This window comes from Hakea prostrata, chromosome 3 (assembly GCF_041222555.1).
Source record: "Hakea prostrata isolate BN-2017 chromosome 3, UWA_Hpros_2, whole genome shotgun sequence".
Taxonomy (NCBI): domain Eukaryota; kingdom Viridiplantae; phylum Streptophyta; class Magnoliopsida; order Proteales; family Proteaceae; genus Hakea; species Hakea prostrata.
The window spans coordinates 27,240,308-27,263,227 of record NC_142602.1 but is presented as its reverse complement, the minus strand read 5'-3'; the positions used below and the strand labels follow the sequence as shown (position 1 = coordinate 27,263,227).

Here is a 22,920-nt window from a genome sequence, read left to right as displayed (position 1 = left end):
AGAGGGAGAAGAAGAATCATGAGAAAATGAGAAGAGGGTGGGGGGAGTGTGCAAACTGCAAACACACGCTGAGGTTAATAATTCATATCTTCGTTTTTCTTTTTTAAAGCTGAATACACAGATTTAAAAAAAATAAAAGAAACATATTCAATAAAACTAGGACTCTTAGGTGGCGTTTGGTTCCGCAATTCCCTGGAATCAGATTCCAGGGAATCATGAGTCCAACAAAAAAATCGTGTTTGGTTTAATATTGAGTCAGAATCCAGCTGATTCCCAAAATCACCTGGAATCCACTTTTTAGACTAAAATGAGAATCCACTGGAAGAGGTCAAGAGGTGGTATCCAAACAGACTCACCAAATCGAACCGTGGTATAAATTTGGGAGACTCAAAAAGAATCACTATTATCGGGTTTTTTTTGTCTAGGGTTCTCATTCTCTCAGGGTGTTCTTTCCGTCCGAGCTCCATTTTATCACACGAACCTCATTCTGGGATCTTATCTTCTTCTTCTTCCCATTTCTACAAGTATACGAGACACATTTGGTTGAGCTCCAACGTTGAGCTTTTGCTGCCGTATCGCGAATTGCAGGTTGAGCTTCTTCTTCTTCTAAATCAACATTTGTCACGGAACATCATCCTTGAGCTCCATCGTTGAGGTGAATCGCAAGTTCAGTGTCGAGCTTCTTCTTCTGCAACATCTCGGCGCTGGTCCTGCATCTTCTTCTTGCTCGGCGCTGGTCCTGCTTCTTCTTGTGGTTCGACTTCTACCAAATCACAGGTATAAGATACTAAACAACAAGGTAATTAATCTTGATCAAGGGTGATCTGCTGTCTATGCTTTAAAAAATAAAGATCATCGAGTTTAAACAAAATTAGTACCTGAAGCAGCTTGAAGGTCTCATAGTCTAGGTCAGCATGGTACCAGTTTTCTCCCTGGTAATCAAGACAGTCTAACTGGAAAGCAGGGGCTGAATTGGTTCGGCTGTTGGGTCTGGCACCTAAGCTGACCACGTTATAGGTTGCAGAACCACCAGAGGATGGAACAAAGAAGAGAAAGATAAAAAGTGAGAGAAGAAAATTCATGGGTTTCTTCATTTCCATCTCTTCTGGGTGAGTTACAGAGAAGTTGATAGCAGTTGGGTTATAGATGAAATAGGATCTAGGAAGAAAAAGGAAATGAGAAGTTGATGGAAGAAGTGATAATAAATTAGTGAGGTCATGGGCTATTTATAGGATAGAAAACAAATGGATAAAGCAATGATGAAGTGAGAAATGTAATGACTTATGCTCATGTGTTTCACGGTGCATTTAGTTGCAGGAAATAAGAAATCCTGAATCAATTGTTCAAGGTTTGAGTTGACCTTCAATGGAAATTGAGGTCAAGTTAGGTAGCTATTACCTTTAGAGAAGAAGTCACTAACATGGGCAGGAGAAGTTCTGGCTTGTTTGCAATGAGCCTGCTCACTGAAAGGATACACTAAATTCAAAGCAGTTAAGTGATTAGTTATTTTTATTTTTTATTTTTTTGGATTAGAGACTGGTAGTTATATAGTTGGTTAACCTGCAAGTTGCAACATAGATTTATGTCTCAAGTTCTCAACCAGGTTTAACTGTTCAGCCTGACTGGTTGAACTGTTGATGCTGTTTTACTTCCAGGTAAAGGATTCACACTTCCAACTTTGCAAGACACTAAATACCTGAAAAGAAATTCTACAGGGTAGTAGAACTGGATTATTCTATGTTCATGCTTATGATCTGGCATATTTTGAAATTTTTTGGGGCCTCAAGATTCTTATTCAATACTGATTTATGATTATGCTGTCTGGTATGACAATCAATTTCAGAAATGATGGAAGACATCTGCTGTAACCTCTGTTCCCATCAGTTTACACTATGACACCTTTTTTGATGATTAATCTCTCTGTTTTTAGCAATCTATATAACAAAATCCAATGCACTATGAATCTTTAGTGTTACAAATAAGAGTTGAACTTATAAGTTTTTGTTCAAACTTGTTATTATCTTTCTGAAAATGATGATTAATATTTAGAGAAAGTAATGTAGCTTGTATTTGATAATGATGATTACCATTAAGCATCAGTCATGTTATCAAATTTTGTAATGGTTACTTCTTGATTAATTGTAGCTTGTATTTGAAGGAAGGTTGCCCTTTTTATAGCAACTGGTTTTACATTCAGATATTGTCAAACTGAGGTGTTTGCTTGAGATATAATTCTGAGTTTGATTTTACAGAAAGATAAAATGTGACTTATTACCATTCATAGCTAAAACAATGACATAAAAACAATAGTAACTGAGTGCAGTTGGAGCTTCTCCATCACTCTCACTTCCTAAAGAGCATTAGAGTAGCAAGGAGCAAATGCCAATAACAACCAGACCTATGGAAAATGAGGTCGAAATTTAACTACCATATGGCTCTCACTATAACCCTGTAATCCATTAACTCAAACAACATAGAAAAGAAATGTATTTTTGAGAAGTGTTAACAAAGAAGCTAAATTGTGCAACATAGACAAAGTCAGACATGCATTGCAAAAATGCCATGTTCAATAATAGGAACTAACAGGTATTCACTTTATGTGACACAAAGGCAACTCTGTACTTGTTTTTCACTTCATGGGATTGTGGGCTTACATTGGTAGAAACCAATAAATGTTCTGAGTTGTGCTGCAGAGTAGCAGGGTGAAAGATAGGAGAACATGGGTTCCTCTTGTGAACATTGGTCCATAATTTCCAAGTTTTTTTTCTTCTTTTATGATTGCTGACTGATGGAAAAAACAGATTTACTAAAAACAAAGAAAATCAAATTCTTTAGGTTTATGTTACTTCAGAATCAGCTTGAAGTATTTATTAGGTTTATAAACCTAGATTCTGGATGAATTGTTGATTTCATAGATTGGGTTTCTTACCTGGTTCTTTGTTTTCCAATTTATTTTTTCTGAAGAAGCAACTGTCACATTTCAAGCCAAATTAAGAATGAGTTTTGTGGAGCTCATATTGAATACTCTACAGAGGTGGTTTGCCATCAAGCTTCTGGAAAATTCTGAGCCTTATTAGGTGTTGACAGAGAGGACATTCAGAGAGCATCTATCTTTCATGAGATCATTAGAACAGAGAACAGCATTAAGAATATAAAAAATAAGTGGATGACTTGTCTTCTATAACAAGCTACCTTAAACCAATTTCTTTTCCAAACCACACCATAATGTTTGAGGTGTTTGCTTGAGATATAATGCTGACAGATTTCTTAATGACCTCTTAGCCATGTTTGGTGTAGTTAGGAAGTGTTTCTTAGCTTCTAAGAAGCCTGCAGATGGGATTATTGCCCGAATATTTCCCAATTTGTTCTCATTGTCTGGTGAGGTGACATTACTTATTTCTTTTTTTCTGCTCTTGAATACAGTTCTTGATCTACTCAAAAATGTAGAGGTGCAAACTATTATTGGACCTCAACGATCTGCAGAAGCAGAGTTTGTGATAGATCTTGGTGACAGAGCTCAAGTGCCTATAGTATCTTTTTCCGTAACTAGTCCATCTCTTGCACATAGAAGTCCTTATTTTGTTCGAACAGCTCAAAGTGACTCTTGTCAAATTAAAGCTATAGATTTTTCTTTGCACTGCTCTTCTTTCATTCTTAGTAGTCTAGTAGGGTAACAAATCGGTGGTACAAAGTTCATTCTTATCTCTTTTTTTTTTTGGTTCAATTACTGTTTTTTTGTTTTTGTCTGGGAAGGCTTGTTTTCCTATTTACTTTGTTTATATCTTATTGTTACAACTCATTTATTTATTCCCAATTGTTTAGTGGTATAAACTTGATGTTACAATGTTCACACAACTATCTCTTCCTATAGACGAGACAAAATCAACAATTCATTTATTTATTCTCAGTTGTTTAGTGGTGACTCTCTCTTTCTCTCTCTGATTCTATTTTCTTTCTAACTCTAAGCAGACTATGTTTTCAGATTCTTTTTAAATTGAATGAGTACCAGATTTTTTAATATAATTTGATGCTGCATTTTTTGTCAATTCCTGCTAAGGTTTGGATGTTTTCAAAATATATTTTTTAATACAAGTCTTAGTCATAGGATTTCACTCGTTCTTCGGTTTTATGCTTTCATAGTATATTATAATTTATAATAGATTCTTTTGAATTTATAGGATTTACATTTTTAAATATAATCTGATGGTGCCTTAATCTGTCCATTGTCATCAAGGTCTCAATTTGTTCGGAGGTGTTTTCCAATTGAAGGTATTGATATGAGGATTTCACCAAATCTCTCTCTCTCTCTCTCTCTCTCTCTCTCTCTCTCTCTCTCTCTCTCTCTCTCTCTCTCTCTCTCTCTCTCTCTCTCTCGCTCTCTCTCTATGCTCAAGAATGTTTTAGATTCCATTGAATTAAAAGTGTTATATTTTTTAATGCAATCTATTGTTCCTTTATATGTATATGTTGTCACTATGGTTTCAATTTGTTCATGTTAGGTTCATGGTTAAAGTACTTAATCGAAGGATATCAGTCTCTTTCAGTTAGTGTGCTCTCTTAGTGGGCTCTATTTTGGATTCCTTTAAATTCCATGAGAGTTATTTTCTGAATATATTTTGATGGTACCCTTATTTGTTTGCTACTGGGTTTCAATCTATTTAATAGGGTTTTTGGGTAGAGGTTTTTTGGTCCAAGGATCACTCTCTCTTTGATTTATGCTCTCTAGGTAGACTATTTCTTTGTTTCAGTTCAGTTTTATTGGTTTTATTTTCTGACTGAATTTTTTATATGACCTTATGACATTTTGAGACCTAATTTTTCATATATATATATCGTGGTGTGCACATTGTTATGAGTGTAGAGATTCTCTTATGACACCTGAATTTTTTTTTTTTTTTTTTTTTTTTGAAGGGGGGGGGGGAGAGGGAAGGGGCATTCTTTTGAAATATTTAAATATGTTGAAGGATTTGGATTTGCGATCTTAGATATTAAAGTTGGGGTAAAACTATTGGATTTGTTTCCTCTTCAGTTTCTTATTGGATCCCTAGATGCTTATTGTTGGGTTTTACTACAAATTTGATTTCATGATTGGATTCATGGCAGCTGTGCTTTAGACACTGTTCTAGATTTGGGAAAAAAGAGATTGTTCCCTTTTTGGAAGTTGATGCTACATTCTGTTCAAACATAGATGAGAGATTTCTATTATGGACATTAATAGCATCTTTTTTAGCTGGTGTCACATAGAAGGGTAGTAACCATTCTCCTGCTATCCTTTTTAGGTTTTCCTTTCCTTTGGCTCCTTTCCTTTAACATTGAAGAAATTGTTTTGTAGACTAATGTTTGTTGGTCATGAATTATTCTGATTCTCTTTTACTTATCATCCATTTTTTATTTAGCTGTTAAGTTTCTTTTTATTTCTTTTTCAACCTCTAGACTTACATTGTGCTTGCAAATTGTTGGTGTTTGCACATGTCCCTAAAAAATTAAGTGTGCATGTAGCCAAAAATTTATTATGCATTTATTTAATCTCTAATTAGTTCTACTCCTTGCTTACCTAGTTCTTAGATGTCTTTTTTAGATAAAGAAGTTTTGAGAGTGAGTGCCTATGTATTATACTTATCTGATTCTCATTAAATCTACTCCATGCTTTCCTATTTCTTAGGTGTCTTGTTTCTTACCTGATCTGTTCAACAAACAAACAACCCCTCTTTCACTTCATTCCAAACTCAAAGCCAGATCACGATTCACCAAGGGGTGAGATATGGTTGGAGGAGGCATTTCTAGCCTCAGACCAAGGATACAGAGGTCAGGGTATAGCAAGGGTAGGTGGGGTGGTCATGGGGTTGCATCCTATGAGGGTGATGGGTGCAATTATCAAAAAAGTATTGGACTTGGGGAGAGTGAAAAGATTGCTAGAGATGCGGAGCAGTTAAAGATGACATGGGTGGTTTCTAGATCTGGCACTAGGTTTCCGATATATAATTTCACCAATGGTGGGTAGTCAATAGCAGATTGTCAAAACATTGGGTGTCTCAAGTGTTATTTACTCTCTTGTTTTCCCTTTTAATGTAGTTGACTTCTGTTCTCATTAGGACTGAGGCTGCAATAAAATATTTCAGTTTGCATTGTTGGTCCATTTTTATGGATGACTCCGCTATTGATTGTTCTTTGCTTTGCTCTTCTTTCATATTTAGTAGTTTTGTAAATTATTGATACAGAGTTCACACAATTGTCTTTCTGTTGTGGATAAGGATTCCTTGAGCAAAGGATTGGGGTAATCTTATCTAATGCATGTAGTCTCGTAGCACGGAATTATTTTTTCTTTGATTGTTTGAGAAGGCTTATTTTCCTATCTACTTTGTCTATCTCTTATTTTGACAACTCATTTATTCATTCTCAATTGTTTAGTGGGTAAAATGTTGATGTTACGAAGTTCACACAATTAGATAAAAATGATAGTTCATTTAATTAAAAATTTTGTTGTTTAGTGGGGTAACCTTCTCTCTCTGATTTTTTGCTTTCTAATCCTAAGTAGACACTTATGTTCATATTCTGTTAAACTTAATGAGTATTATATATCTGAATATAATTTGATTATGCCTTTTTTCTTAATTGTTGCTCAGGTTTGGATGTATTCAAGGTGGGTTTTAAGTAATGGTCTTGGTCAATGGTTATCACTCGCTCTATAGTTTTATGATCTATTGGTAATATTACAATTTTAATTCTTTTGAATCCTATATGAGTTATATTTTTTAATCTAACCTGATGGTTCCTTTATTTGGCCGTTGTCACCTGGGTCTCAATTTGTTCAGAAGGTTTTCAAAAGGTGTTGGTCTATCTCCCCCCCCCCCCCCCCCCCCCTCTCTCTCTCTCTCTCTCTCTCTCTCTCTCTCTCTCTATGTGCTTTAAAAAATATTTATTTTCAGATATTCTGAATTGTAAGTGTTAATACAATCTAATGGTGCCCTTATATGTATGTTGTCACTGAAGTTTCAATTTGTTAAACATGGGTTTCTGGTTAAATGACTTGGTTGAAGGATATCGGTCTGTATCAGATTTTGTGCTCTCTTAGTTAGCTCTATCTTAGATTCATTTGAATTTTAGGTGTGTTATAATTTCTAAATAGAATTTTGTGGGTCCTTGTTTGTCTCCTGTGAAAGATGTGTTTGCAGTTAAAGGTGTTGGTGAAATGATCACTCTCTCTCTCTCTAATTTTATGCTATTAAGTAGACTGCATTTTATGATTTAGTTCAATTTATCAGTGTTATTTTTCCGACTAAATTTTGAAACTGTTTCATCAGTTGTCATTAAGGTTATGTTTTGTGCAAGAAAATATGGGTTTTTTTGGGATATGACACCTGATTGATGGTTATGTATGGCCTTTCAACTTCTTGACTCCTTAATTTTGCATCTATTCTATCTGATCTCTCATTAGTTCTAGTACTTGCTTTCCTAGTTCTAGGGTGTCTTGTTCAGCTAAAGCAATTTTGAGAGTGAGTGCCTATTTTTCATGTATTTATCTGATCTCTCATTGTATTTTGATATGTCTGGTTCTTTTGCTGATCAGTTCAACACCCAAATGCCCATCTTTCACTTCACTCCAAACTCAAAACATGGTCATGATTCAACAAGAGGTGGGATGTTGGCAAAGAAAACATCTTCATATCCACATAGTGTCATGCAGCCTTCAATAAATTAAAGGACCCATTTGCAGATATTCAGATAATAAAAGTTACTCTGATCAAATAGGAGGGGCAGTCTCAAAGTTGGCATGATTCACTTATATAGTTATACCACCACATCAACCACCAAAATCACCAATACTGACTCTGTGACTCGTATCCCACAACCTCTCTGCATTCACTGTTGGAAAACCCCATTGCTTACTATTGCAAGCCCATCCCCATCACAACGCCATCACCCTCCGGCCACCACAACTAACACCAATGTAACCCAACCGTTGTAGGCACAACATAACCTATTGTTGCAACACATCATAGTTCCAAAACATAACCCCATGTCATTGCACATCACATCTCTCTTCCTAGGATTCCCAAGTTGTCTTACTTTGTCAAGTAGAGATTATTTCAAAATCTAACACATCAAGAGGAAAATATTATCACATATAATACTTGTAGTATCTCAGTATATGGTGCTTGAATTCTCTTAAGTCCATCCATTTTGATGTTTCGGGTAGGCTCTCCTCTCTCCCCCTTCCTCCGTTTGTTGACTCCTCAAAGAACAAACTCATTGTTGTATCCTGGGGGTCTTAGTTCTTCTATTCCTTTGTTCTTTCCTTCGTTTTAATATAAATATTTATTCATCCAAAAAAAAAAATTCTCTTAAGTCATCTCTAATATGAGAATGCAATTTCTTGTTAGGTAAATTGGCAAGGCCAAGCCTCACACCAAGGAAAAAGAGATTAGGGCATAATGAAGATGGGCGGGGTGGTAATCGGTTGCAAACTGCACGAGCGATGGGGGTACGATCGAAAGATGATTCAGAGAGAGTATATCGCAATAGATGGGGAGCATTTGTTGACATGGGTGGGATTCTAGCTCTTGTGGGAAGGAGGCGCATTGGGCTAGGAGTAGCATTAGTGGCAGCATTCGTGTTGGCAGAGATAGCTATGATATAGTACTTGTAGGTATAGTCGGAACTATGAAACTAGGTTTCTAAAATATAATTTCACTAGTGCTTGGTATTCAATAGATGTATTGTTGAAATATTGGGTATTTCAAGTGTTATTTATACTTCTATTTTCTCTTTTTAAGTAGTTGATTTCTATTTATGATAGAATTGAGGCTGTAACAAAATATTTCAGTTTGCATTGTAGGTACATTTTATAAAAATATAATTTCACTAGTGATTGGTATTCAATAAATGTATTGTTGAAATATTGGGTATTTCAAGTGTTATTTACGCTTCTATTTTCTCTTTTTAAGTAATTGATTTCTGTTTACTTTAGAATTGAGGCTGTAACAAAATACTTCAGTTTGCATCGTAGGTACATTTTATTGATGACTTTGCTATTTGATTGTTCTCTGCTCTGCTCTTGCTTCATACTTAGTATTTTAGTGGTTTCAAATTAATGGTCCAAAGTTCACACAATTATCTCTTACTATGGATGAGAATTCCTCCGAAAAATTCGTTCAGGTAAGCACCTCTCATGCATGAAATCTCATCAAAATTCTTCTTCCTCCTTTTTCTTTTTTTCTTTTTTTTTTTTTTTTTTTTAAAATTTTTTTTCCTCTTTTTGTTTGTTTGGGAAGGCTTGTTTTCCTCTCTACTTTGTTTGTCTCTTATTTTGACATCTCATCTGTTTATTCTCAATTGTTTAGTTGGTATAAACTTGATGTTACAAAGTGCGCCTGTTGTTAGTAAATAGAATCAATAGAATAAAATCATCAACCTGTTTATGCAGGTGATTGATTGAACGTAAGATTACTTCATTTTGATTTTTTAGATAATATCATATCATATTATTGGCACTTGGTGCTCAACTCTTTAGTGAAATATTTCTCTGTTCTTGGACTGTAATCATGAAGCTAGTTATTTAGTTATTCACTTGTAGTTACTTTTTGTTATAGACACATCAACAGATGCTAGAGACTTTTGGTTGCTCCTCGTAGTGAGTCAAATGCCTTCTCTGAATTGTTTATGATATGTGGGAAATGTATTGAGCTTGCATGAACGATGTTGAAGAAAGATATTTTGCACTATGTTTATGGGTTTGGTTAGTCTCTTCCTGTAGTGATGTGATAGACCCCTTATCTCGCGAGTCTATACTCGCAGACAGGGTAAGCAAGATTCAAGATCTGCTGCACAGCAGCCAAGGATGGAAGGAAATAATTGAGAAATATACTGTTTTATAAGAATAAATTTGGGGTGATTCTGTTGAGATACAGATTGCCTTTTAGGAATGGATTTGGAGTGATTTGGTTAAGAGATATGATAGGAAAGTAATTACTATTAGTATGAAAAGGGAGATTAGGAGAGTCCTATGTTTTGAGTTGTTAGGGAAATAAGGGAGAGGGCAATTGCTCTCGGGTAGAGTAGGATTACCTACTTCTGTAGTGTGCTCTGTTCTAGAGATTATTTGATTAAAGTTCAGCATTGTTATTACCTCTGTGTGTCAATTCCACCATTGTTTGTCTGCTGAGTTCGGGGTCTTATCAATCTAGCATCAGAGCCATCGACTCCAGGGGAATGGTAAAGAGCCAAATGGAGCAGAGGGTAGAGGAATTGGAGAGTGTCGTGAAAGAGATTCAAGGACAAGTAGGGGTCTTAGCACAACAAATAGAAAAAGGAGAAAAGGGGAATGAAGACTTCAGAGAGGAACTGAGGTTTATGTTTTGTAAAGGAAAATCAGCCGATGTGCATACCCTAACGCCGGAGGTGACTGAGATCGATGGGACTCCAGAATACGGCGAGAGAATGGGCGAAACAGAAAAGCCAAGAGACTTCCTTCCTAGGCAACTTGAAATGCCGATTTTTATGGGGGAAGATCCGATGGGGTGGATCGCAAGGGCTGAGAGGTATTTTGATCTGTATAAACTGAGCGATGGAGAGAAACTCCAAACTGCAACTCTTTGTTTTGAAGGGGCAGCATTGGGGTGGATACGCTTCCGAGAATTACAGCAGCGATTGCTATCGTGGAGAGGTTTGAAAGAGGCGATGATCCAGCGATTTAGTTCAGCACAGATGAAGACTCCCCAAGAGGCGATGATTACTCATAAGCAGATTGGGACGTTTGCAGCATATAGAGAGGGGTTTGAGATACTTGCAGCGGCTTCCAGAGCTATAGAAGAGGAATGGTTGAAAGGGGTATTTCTGGCTGGGTTAAACGAAGATGTGAGAGCTGAGGTTCGTCTATTTGGGCCAAATAATGGATCTGGCCCAAGCAATGGAGACCAAGAATGAGGTTGGGAAATTTAAGAAATCCTCTTGGGCCCAGCCCACTCAAACAGCCCAAACTTCAAACCCATGCTACTTAAACTTCAGCCCTTCCAACACCCATTATAAAGGAACCGGTACAACTCAGGGAACCGGAATGAACCAGGGACTCAACACTCTGGCTCGACCAAAGCAGAAAGTCAAATCATCTTCTTCTTCCTCACAGCCTCGATCTACAACTCCAGCGGCGACAGGAAACTCAAGACGATCGCGGTGGCTATCCTAGGAAGGAATTAAAGAAAAAATGGACGAAGGAGTATGCTTCCCGTGCGACGCTCCATACACCAACGGCCATCGATGCCCCCTGAAGCAACTAAGGTTGCTGCTACTACACGATGACGATAAACCAGAAGTTGCAGCGTCAGTAGGAGTGCTCGATGTCGACAGTGGTGCAGTCGAAATTGAACATGTGCTTGAGACGGAACTCTCGCATACTTCTCTGGTGGGAATCGATTCCCCACATACCCTGAAACTGACAGGGCAAATCCATGGCTGCGATGTCATCGTTTTGATTGATTGTGGCACAACACACAATTTCGTAGCTCAAGAGTTGGTGGAGCCGTTGGGATTGGAGGTACAGAACACAAAATTTCAAGTAGCTTTGGGGGATGGCATGATTAGCAAAGGTATTGGAGTTTGTCTACAAGTTCCGATTCACTTGGGTGGTGAGATCTTTGTACAGAATTTCTACCCTTTCAATTTGGGTAGTATTGACATAATCTTGGGTGTAGAATGGTTGTAGACGCTCGGGGAGGTCAAAAGTAATTGGCGTTTGAGAACCATGAATTTTGAGTGGCATGGAAGACCCGTGAAACTGAATGGGGATCCGACTTTGCTGCAATTGGAAATGACATTAAAAAGCGTGCTACAGTCCGTTCAAACAGGCGGTGATGGATACTGGCTATAGCCTCAACAGCCGAATGTGAAGCTATAGAGGGACACGAGAGTGCAGTTGTATCCAATTTATTAACCGATTTTGCTCAACTATTTGCGAAACCCACTTAATTACCGCCAAGGAGGAAACAGGACCACAGGATACGGCTAGCCGAGGGAAGTACACCACCTAATATTTGGGCCTATCGTTACCCACACTCTCAAAAGAACGAGGTCAAAAGGTTAGTGCATGAAATGTTAACTATAGGTTTTATACGACCTAGTGTGAGTCCTTACTCCACAGTGCGGTATTGTTGGTCCGGAAGAAGGATGGCGGGTGGCGCTTCTACGTGGATTATCATGCCCTAAATAAACTTACGGTTCCTGACAAGTTCCCTATTCCCGCAATTGACGAACTGTTTGATGAGTTAGGAGGAGCCACAATGTTCACCAAACTTGATTTGAAAGCAGGCTACCACCATATCAGAATGGCGGAAGGTGATGAGGAAAAGACGGCTTTTCGTACCCATAATGGACTTTACGAGTTCTTGGTGATGCCATTTGGGCTCTCGAATGCTCTGGCCACATTTCAATCACTCATGAATGAGGTATTTCAAGCACATTTGCGAAAATTTATTTTGGTGTTCTTTGACGATATTTTGGTGTATAGCAGGACCATGGAGGAACATGTGGGTCATTTAAGAACCACCTTTACACTCACACAACACAACCTCGTCGTCAACCAAAAAAAATGCATGTTTGGGGTTGCTACACTGGAGTATTTAGGGCACATCATATCTAAAGACGAAGTAGCAGCAGATCCATGGAAGATCAAGTCCCTGGTGGAGTGGCCCCAACCTCAAAATCGTAAAGCCCTACGAGGGTTTTTAGGGTTAACTAGGTATTACCGCAAATTTGTCAAAGATTATGGTAAGATTTCCGCTCCGCTCACTAACTTATTGAAGAAAGACGCATTTCAGTGGGATAACGAGGCAACAACGCCGTTTAACGCCTTAAAGACAGCCATAACGACCGTCCCTGTGTTGGTTATGCCCGATTTCACAAAGGAGTTTTGGGTGGAGACTGATGCTTCAGGTTTTAGGCTAGGTGCGGTTTTGATGCAAGATGGCCATCCAATTGCTTACTAGAGCTAGGTGTTGTCACCTCGCGCACAAACCAAGTCTATATATGAGAAAGAACTAATGGCAATTGTGCTTGCTATCCAGAAATGGTGTCACTACTTGATGGGGAGACATTTCAAAGTACGAACTAATCAAGAAAGTCTGAAATATTTGTTGGAACAGCGTATTGTGGCTACTGATCTACAAAAGTGGGTCTTGAAGCTATTGGGGTTTGGTTTTGAGATATTGTATCGTCCGGGCAGCGAGGACAAAGCCACCGACGCTCTCTCGCGACAATCAGAGGGTGATATGCAGCTTCTCTCTATGACAACAGCAACCTGGCAGGAAAGTGAGGGTTTAGACGTGGAAGTTCACGCTTCAGAACGTTACCAGAAGATTATTCAAGCCTTGATGAAGGGATCCCAAGACTACGCTAGCTACCAGCTAAAACAAGGAACATTACTCTATAAAAATAGGTTAGTCATCCCTGAGGGGTTCACACTCATTCCCAAATTATTGTCAGAGTATCATTCCACCCCATTCGGTGGGCATTCAGGGTTTTGCGGACCTACAAGCGATTGGCGGCTGTGGTCTAGTGGGTAGGAATGAAGACTGTTGTTCGTGACTTTGTGGCTAGTTGTGATGCTTGTCAGTGCAGTAAATATCTCGCTATGAAGCCAGCTGGTCTCCTTCAACCACTGCCAATTCCGGAACGCATTTGGGAGGATATTAGTATGGATTTTATTGGAGGGTTACCCAAGACTAAAGGCGGGGATACAGTGCTGGTGGTAGTTGATCGTCTCTCAAAATACACCCATTTCCTTGCTCTTTTGCACCCATATTCCGCAAAGGATGTGGCTGTCTCATTCACTAAGGAAGTTATCCACTTGCATGGATTTCCGCGCTCTATTGTTTCTGATCGAGATCTTGTCTTCCTTAGTCACTTTTGGATGGAGTTATTCAAATTAGCTGGCACCCACCTGAAGTATAGTAGCGCCTACCATCCACAAACAAACGGCCAAACAGAAGTGGTAAATCGCAGCCTTAAGGTTTACTTACGTTGTTTCTGCGCTCGCCAACCGAAGGATTGGATTAATTGGTTACCTTGGGCAGAGTACTGGTATAACACGACATTTCATTCGGCCACTAAAATGACTCCATTTCAGATTGTGTAGGGCCATGATCCGCCTTCTCTCTTGCGTTGGGAGGATGGCCGCTCCAAGGTAGATGATGTTGATGTATTCCTTCATGAGTGAAATCGGGTACTGGATGATCTCAAATCTAACCTCTGGGTGGCCCAAGATCGGATGCGAGCTTCCACGGATCCTAATCGCCGGGAAGTGTACTACCAAGTTGGGGATGAGGTCTTCCTTAAGCTTCAGCCTTATCATTTCCAAAAACTTGCCAAACGCCCAAATGAAAAGCTTAGCCATCATTTCTATGGGCCGTACCAAATTCTAGAGTAAGTGGGACCAGCTGCCTATCGGTTGCAGTTACCGGCTGGGACCCGCATCCACCCAGTGTTTCTTGTTTCGCAGTTGAAGCTTGCAGTTGGACAGCACATGGTTCCCCAGCCTCTTCCCTCATGCTTGAGAGAGAACGGCGAGTTGCACCTCACACCAGAACATTTGGTCAACATTCGCTTCTCTGCTCAGGGGGTGTTGGAAGTTCTGATTCAATGGAAAGGGCTTCCCTCTTGTGAGAATAAATGTGAAGATTTTAATGCCTTGCAGTCCAACTTTCCAGACTTTCACCTTGAGGACAAGGTGAAACTGTTGGAGGGGAGTATTGATAGACCCCTTTCTCGCGAGTCAGACAGGGTAAGCAAGATTCAAGATCTGCTGCACAGCAGCCAAGGATGGAAGGAAATAATTGAGAAATATAGACTGCTTTATAAGAATAAATTTGGGGTGATTCTGTTGAGATATAGACTGCCTTTTAGAAATGGATTTGGAGTGATTTGGTTAAGAGATATGATAGGAAAGTAATTACTATTAGTATGAGAAAGGAGATTAGGAGAGTCTTACATTTTGAGTTGTTAGGGAAATAAGGGAGAGGGCAATTGCTCTGGGGTAGAGTAGGATTACCTACTGCTGTAGTGTGCTCTGTTCTAGAGATCATTTGATTAAAGTTCAGCATTGTTATTACCTCTGTGTGTCAATTCCACCATTGTTTGTCTGCTGAGTTCGGGGTCTTATCATTGATGTATTCTATACTGAGAAGGTTAAGCCTGATATAACTTCAGCACTTCATAGTGATAGCAAATGATTAACAAGGAAACTATCATTTCAGAGTGTGAAAAATAATTTCTTATGCTTGTGTCTATTAGGATTGATGGTGGAGGAAAGAATCGTTGTCCACAAACCTGACAGGCAGCCTTTCAATAGAGCCCCAAGACTGAGGTGGGCTCCGGGAGGATCCACATGCCCTCTTGCTGATCCAACCAGGAAATCTGTGTAGGTTGGCAAATGCAACTCACTTAACCCAAGGTGCATATTGTTGTGTTAGCACGTTAGGCTTCAGGATAAATTAAAGGTTAAAATTATATTTCTGAGATTCTAGTTCACCTTCCTTCACTTTACTCCATCCTTTTTTACTTTCTTTTCTATTTCAATATGAATATGAATTAGCCATACAAAAGATGACATAACTCACAAATCATAATATGAATATGCAAAATAGATGCACAAAAGACAGCATAGCTCATTCAGAGTGATGGTGTCTCACATTAAGTTGAAGCTCATACATCATGTATACATATAAATTTTAGCAATATATTTAATATGGAAAATAATTTTTAAAAACTTAAAAATAAAAAAATAGTAGGGAGAGCCAAAAATTAATTTTAACACCACTCAATCATAGATCAACACTCTAGACTAAACATACTTTAATTTGAAAGCAATCTAACATGATTTGAGACATAAACATAACAAAAATAAAAAATGGGAAAGTTTGTTGACTCACCTTGCAAGAATCTCAAAAACTCATCAATGGAGGATCAAATATGGTGTTTGAATGCAATGGAGTTCCACAAATTAGGTGAATGAGGGAAGAAATCAACAAAAAGTTAAAAAAAAATTCAAAAGGGGGTCGCGATCCTGAGGGGCGCAAGTGGGAAACCTACGGAACCTACAAATTCCAATCCAAACTGGGTACTTTATAATAAGGGGTTGTGTTGTTTCAGCCGATACATGTCGGCATCGAAATTTTGGCAAGTTTCAACTGAAAGTTTCTCATGTTTCGAAACTTTCGGTCAAAACAAAGTGTTGGGACAAAATTTTGAGAATTTTGTTTCGTTTTTAAAAAATGCAAGCATTTTGGTCAAAATTTCCCAATTTAGACCAAAATTTATTCCATGCTTCCAACCCTAGTTCATTCCTTAGGATCTTTGGGTAACCCAAATCCTAGTAATCACAAAACCACCAGCCCACCTTATTTTTGTAAAACCTTAAACCTCCCAAAACCAAGATACACAATATATTTATCCTTTTCTTCACCAAAACCATCCCATAGGATACCCATAAGTTTCCTTTCCTCTCAAAACATATCCAAACCGACCCATAATTAAAATCCTAACACTTTGACAGCCCATTCAATTGCTGATTCTAATTACAGAGAGGTCTGGTTTTTGGTAGACAGAACAAGGTAAGTTCAGTTGCTTTTAAATGATATTTTCATAAGTAAGATGTGTCAATTCTGGTTTGGTACCATTTCCATACAGTATCAATTATCAAACTTGGGTAAAATATGCAAGTATACTTTGAGTGTTTGTTTTATGAAACCAACGCATGGTCTGGGTTCAAAATGTCAATGGGCAGAACAGAAACCTTTGGGAATTGAAACTGAGTTTCAAGTTGACCTCAAGAAAGTTCCTGGCATTGATCGAGATATGGTTGAAACGTGGCCTATCTCGGTCTCGGGGCTGGGGTCAAACTGAGGTTAGCTGGGGAGACCAGCCTCAAATTTCAGGGCCTATGGTAATCGGACTTATATGCTGGGGAGGAGCCTCAAATTTCAGATTTGATACAGGTTTTAGTTGATGTTTGTACTTTTTATGCCTGATTTTCATGGAACAACTTCAGGGGTGAGGATTTGGACTCTTTTTGAGGTAGAATTCTTGGACCGTTTTTTATTTATTAATTTTCCTTCCTAATGTTTTCAACAAAGTTAGTAGGTGACTTTGTTCAACAGAAGACTGCCTTTTCGTTTGTTAATTATTTACACTCTATCTTTTCTTTTTCTTTTTTTTATGCATTTAGGATAATATTATCTTCTTATAGATAAATTACTTTTAGTTGATGGCATTGGTTCAGTCCCAGTCATTTCACTTAAGTTTGCAAGGCTCATGGTTTCAGTGAGTACTGATTACGTGGTGATCTTAAAATTTCCAGGTAATTTATTTATCATTTTGTTGTTTGGTTGGAGGTTAACTTGATTCAGCTTTGGCTGCAGTTTCCTTCAAATGTAAAGGTTCCACTAAATTGGATGAGGTCAGAAGTACCAAAAAGACAGTTCATTATCACCCTCCAGAAGATTTGGCAACTTTAGATCAGTTGTCACTTGCCATTGCTTGTCGGGCTGCATGAGATATTTTCTTTATGTACTTCTGTAAAATATTATCCTGAACTTTGAGCAGTTGTACAAGCCCCAGCTGCTTTGGATTGTCTGCATTCACTTGCCATTCTTTCAAGAAATAAGGTTAATTCTGTCATAACTGATCTATTTCTTAGTGTAATACATTTTTTTTCATGTCAATTTGTTACTTGTTGGATGGTTCGGTTATATTTTTATTCTTGGAAGTATATATTGCAGAATTATGTCTGTCCAACTTTTGTGGATGATGATGAACCCGTCCAATACATATTCAATCTGGGCAGCATCCGGTTTGTATTTCTTGTAGAATTTAACTGCATTTCGGATATGCTGAACCATATTCAATAAGTATTGCTTGTACTTCTTTCTTCTTCAGCCTCAAGTTGACATTGAAGGTTTACTTTCATTGACACATTTAAGAATTGTTGCTTCTGTTTCTTGATGATCCATTTGCAAGGTAGGACTCACCTCAATAGGGGCCTATATAGTTATTATGGGTTATCATAATCATTTAACATGTGGTCTTGTTTCAGTCTGTGTTAGAGTGCGAGTCCAATACACTTTGAGTTCCAAGGTATGATTAGGATTTTAGTCTTTATATTTCAATGCATTTAACCATTTAACTTCAGAGTTGAAATAGTAAAAAAGGTTTTGCTGTTGTTGCTTTGAAGAGCTGTGGCTGCACATGTATTGCTGTTTCTTCAACTTTCGTTTCCTCAAGTTGACCCCACACGCTATTAGTATATTCTGACCTAGTTGTACTTGGCTGTTTCATACTAGGTCCTCGTGTACCGGCACATCCCGCCAAACCACCAAGGGGAACCCACCGGAACCCGGAGGAACCCCGCCGACAAGAGGAACGACAAGCACAGCACAAAAAAACAAAAGCAAGACAACCGACGAAAAAAATAATAAAAGCGAGAAAGACGAAGGACACAAAAACACGAGGCGGAAAGGACATAGTATAAACAACAAGGGAAAGGAGGAGGAAACCCGCCAAAAAGCGGAAGCGAAACGACTAAAGAAAGGACAACCGACACCAAAAACAAGGAAACAACAGCAAGCCCGACAACAAATAAAAAGATAAAAGGGAAGAGGCGACACCCACCCAACACACAAAAAGAACGCACAAACAAGCCGACCGGCACCGCACAACGGCACGCCACCGAGAACGAGCCAACCGGCCCCGAGGGGCGCCAAGCAACGGGGAGACGCGAAAGCAACAAAAAGTGCAAAAAGGAGTGAGTCGAAAGAACAGCAAGGAGCACCATAAAAATAACCAAGAACAAGCCAAACATGAGCAAAGAAGGAACACAGAGCAAGAGGAACCAGAAGGGCCAAGGAGACAGCAAGCAAGCACCAACCCGGCCGCACCCCGCCAACGGGAAGCCGGGAAACGGAAGCCTCAAAAACCAGGGGGAAGCACCACCCCACACACCAGGAAAGAGGCGCATGCACGAAGCCAGCCCAAGCAAGCACACCGCAATCAACCGACCGACACGCCATCCCGCCCCGACCCCAGACCCTCACGAGCGCGAACCCGGAACGGACTCACAACCCAGGCACCACAAAAGAAAGGGAAGCCCACGCCCCACGGGGGACCGGCGAGGCCCACAAACCCCACCGCACCACGGGCGCGGCCAAGCCCCGACGGCGACGCGGGACACCAGCCAAACCACAGACAACCAGAGCACCAAACCCCGGGAAAGAGGAAGGCACCCGGAGAACACCCAACACCCCCGGGCCCAAGCGCAAGGACACCCCAACCCAAGAACGAGGCAACACAACAAGACACCCAGCACCAAACACCAAATACAAGAAACAGATATGAAAGAACACAAGACAAAGAAACAAGAAAGAAGAACAGACAAGAGAAAAGAAAACAGCAACACAAGCACGCAAACGAAAAAGAAACAAGAGACCAAAAAAGAACCAAAGGAGACAAGCAGGAGAAACACACAGGGAGGAGAGAAGAGAAACCAAGAAAGCCAAAAGAAGTAAGACCCAAACAAACACAAAAAAGAGAGAAGAAGCGGAAGACGGAGCAAACGGACAAACGGAGAAGGGCGCAACAAGGGGAGGCGCGAGGACGACCAAAAGCGGAGAAAGGGAGGGGAGGCCGAAAGGGGGGCGGACGACGAAACGGAGGGAGAAAAACAAGAGGAACACACCAGCAAGAACACAACCAAGGCCAAAGAAAACCAAAGAGGCCAGCAAGACAAGAACCAGCACAGAGAAAGAGAAGAAAGGGAAGCAGAGAAAGGGGGAAAGGAGGAACAGAACAACAGCAAGGAGAAGACAAAACCCACACAAGAAAGAAACAAGAAGCAAGGAAAGGAAGAAGAAGGACAAGAGCAAGGAAGCAAGCAAGAAGAGGAAAGCAAAAGGGAAGAGAGAGGCAAGGCGGAAGGGCAGCACGGAGCACGAAGAAGAAGGAAGAGAGAAAGAGAGCAGAGAGAGAACAAGCGAAGATGAAGGGAAAAGAGACAAGAAGAGAAGAACACCCAAGCCAAAGAAGAGCAAGAGGAGAACCGGGGAAAGAGGAAAAGAGGGAGGCACAAAAGAGAAGGAAACAAACAGCAGACGGGCAAGGGAGGGGAGGACGACCAAAGGAGACCAAAACAGGAGCAGCAGAAAAAGAAAAGCGAACGAACGGGACGGAGGGAACAACAAAAGGAGGCCACAACAACAGAAGCAGCAGAAAACGACAAGCAGAGGCAAGGCACAACAAGCACCCGAGGAAGAGGAGGCAGCAAGGGGAGAAGGGGCAAAGAGGAGGCCCACAAGCCACAGAAGAGCGGGAAAAACGGATGAGCACAGGAGCAGAAAAAACCCGGAGACAACAACCACAAGCGGGGGAACCAAGCCACGGGTGGGCCGACACAACTCAACCAAGGGCACAAGTTCCCCACGGGGGACCATAAACTTAGGTCCCGGGCCAAGGTAGGTAGGCAACACAAATCCCCAAGGGAAAGGTCGCATGGCGGTTCAAAGTATATATTGAAACAAGTCCAACAGGTTATTCAAACAAGTCCTTTTCCCAAAATAAAAAGGGTGTCCGGGCTAGGTTTGGGCTGGATGTTACATACTGGCCCATTGTTGTCACTGTGAATCTAGGGTACACAAGAGTTCTTCATTGGTAGGGTTGAGGCTTGAAGCATTAAGGGGAACCACTCAAGAGAATCGTTCGACCAAGGTGTCTCCCTATTCCAAGTTTTTCTTGTGGAGTTACATTAAAAATCTCTATTTTTCTGGCTTCTATTACAAAACTAAGTTTTCCAAACCACTGCTTCAATTCAAACGTGGCCCTGAGGCCAACCTTCTTGCTCTCAAATCTCTGTAGTGCAATCCAATTGGTTGCAAATTTGGTTATGCCTAGCCTCACCAAGCCACCCTCACACTGGTCCTCATCATCTGGAGTGCAACTCCATGGTTATAAATGAAAGTATTGACCTGTTTGGCTTAGTCCACCACTTTCTTCACAATCTTGCATTGACCCATGTCCTTCAGCATGAGGTCAATGCAATCAGCAACAATGGAGTCCAAACAGCTCATAACTGCCCAGAAAAGCATGTCTAAAAGAGCTTTTTAGTAGAAGGCTAGAAGCAAAAAGCAATGAATCATCAAGCATATATGTATTTATAATTAGTACTAGGAGCATCAACTATGTATTTAATATATGGAGTTCTCCATCTTCTTCAGCCCAACTTTTTTATGGCTGGATCCATTATCTGTCACAATTTAGATCACATTATCCACTCCAACCATCACACACAACATTAACCCCTCTTCTCCTTGGATGCATCTACTGACTTAAGGAACACTATCCTCCCATCACAATTCAACATGAAATTTATGATGAACTGTCTAGTGGGACCAGTCCAACCATCACACATAACATTAACCCCATAATGATCCCACATAGGCTTCAATCCTATAATATATTGATTCAAATCTTCCTTATCAAAATTCAATATGAAATTGATGATGGACTGTCTCATGGGACCAGTCAAACCATCACACATAACATTAACCCCATAATGAGCCCACATAGGCTTCAATCACGTAATGTATTGATACAAATCTTCCTTATGCTTAGGCAAGTACACATTACAGGTTTCATGTGTGGTGGGCCCCTGTATACCACTCCTAGCCCTATCCATCTCCTCAAATATATCGTTGTAGTAGGGCCCCAGGGCTGCATTTTCTGGAATGCTATGGTACAAGGCCTATTTGGACAAAGCGAGCCCCACTTTCTCCTTCCCACTCCCCCACATGTGCTTCAACTTCCTCTACCTATGGTCCAGCCTCTTAAATAAGGCTGCATTTGTATGAAGCATGGAAAACAATTTGAGGGAAAGTCAGTTTTGACCATGAGAAAATTGGAAACTTGGGTGGAAACATGGGAAAGTTTCTGGAAACTTGGGACTTTTTCCTACAAGTTTCACAGGTTTTAGGGAGTATTTTGGGGTGGGACTCGGCATCTAAGCTAAATAGAGTATAAAAGAAAACATTGGTACATGCATTTTGACAAAGAAATCAACCTAGATATGCCAATCAAATTACGTAACATCAATGTAGAGTTGTCCAAGAAGTACACTATAAATTTAACTACTTCGGTATATAACATTCAATATATAACTTCTAACTTCAATTCAAAACATCAAATACAATGTAACTAACAATAAAAATTAAAGGAAAGTAAAACTCACTAACTTAGTGCCAAGAGGAGTGCCTCAATGGATCCATCCCTTGACTTAAGTAGTACTGTGCTTGTAACATCCTCTCCTCTGACCAAGGGACATAGACCTCCCGTGACATGTTATGCCTATAGTTGTCAAGGTAATCGACAACTGCAGCTCTATAGGTCTGGTCATCAACATGCATAAGTTATCCAGTTTGGATAGAGAAGTCCAGATGGTGGTGGTTCCACGCAGAAGATTTGCTCCACAAAGGTTTGTGCCCTAAAGCTAGTATCCACATAAGTTACACCCCTGTGCACATATACTGTCCTCCCGTCAAATGTTGTGGATAATACATCATAGTCTATCCCACTAGTGTATGTCCCCCATAATCCTGAGGAAACCTATGACCATAAGCCCCAAAAGAAGATGCAACACTCTTCATACCACTCTCGTACGAGTGGGGATCTACTATTGTTGATATCCAATATCTAGTTATGGAGCCTCTCAACTCATCTAAACTTATAGATCCCATGGAGCCTATAAAGCTACCCACATCCATAGGATGGTAAAACCTGTACGATAGGTTTCATCCTCATACCTGTGTCCATGCTGCCTCCCCTTCCCCTTCTCGATGTAGGTGGATGTACGACCTCGAGATGTTGCTCCACCATGATCGGCATCCCGGGTAG

At 39.9% G+C, this 22,920-nt stretch overlaps 1 long non-coding RNA gene across 2 annotated transcripts; it reads left to right on the top strand.

The window, feature by feature from the left end:
- Positions 1-427: 427 nt before the first annotated feature.
- LOC149021942 (uncharacterized) lies at positions 428-18,269 on the top strand. 2 transcript variants are annotated; one of them, XR_016172380.1, is made up of 5 exons: positions 428-777; positions 8,382-8,647; positions 15,280-15,406; positions 17,406-17,651; positions 17,766-18,269. It is a non-coding gene; the product is annotated as an uncharacterized LOC149021942 (long non-coding RNA). The 2 variants fall into 2 exon arrangements; XR_016172379.1 differs by lacking the exon at positions 8,382-8,647.
- The last annotated feature ends 4,651 nt before the right edge of the window (positions 18,270-22,920 follow it).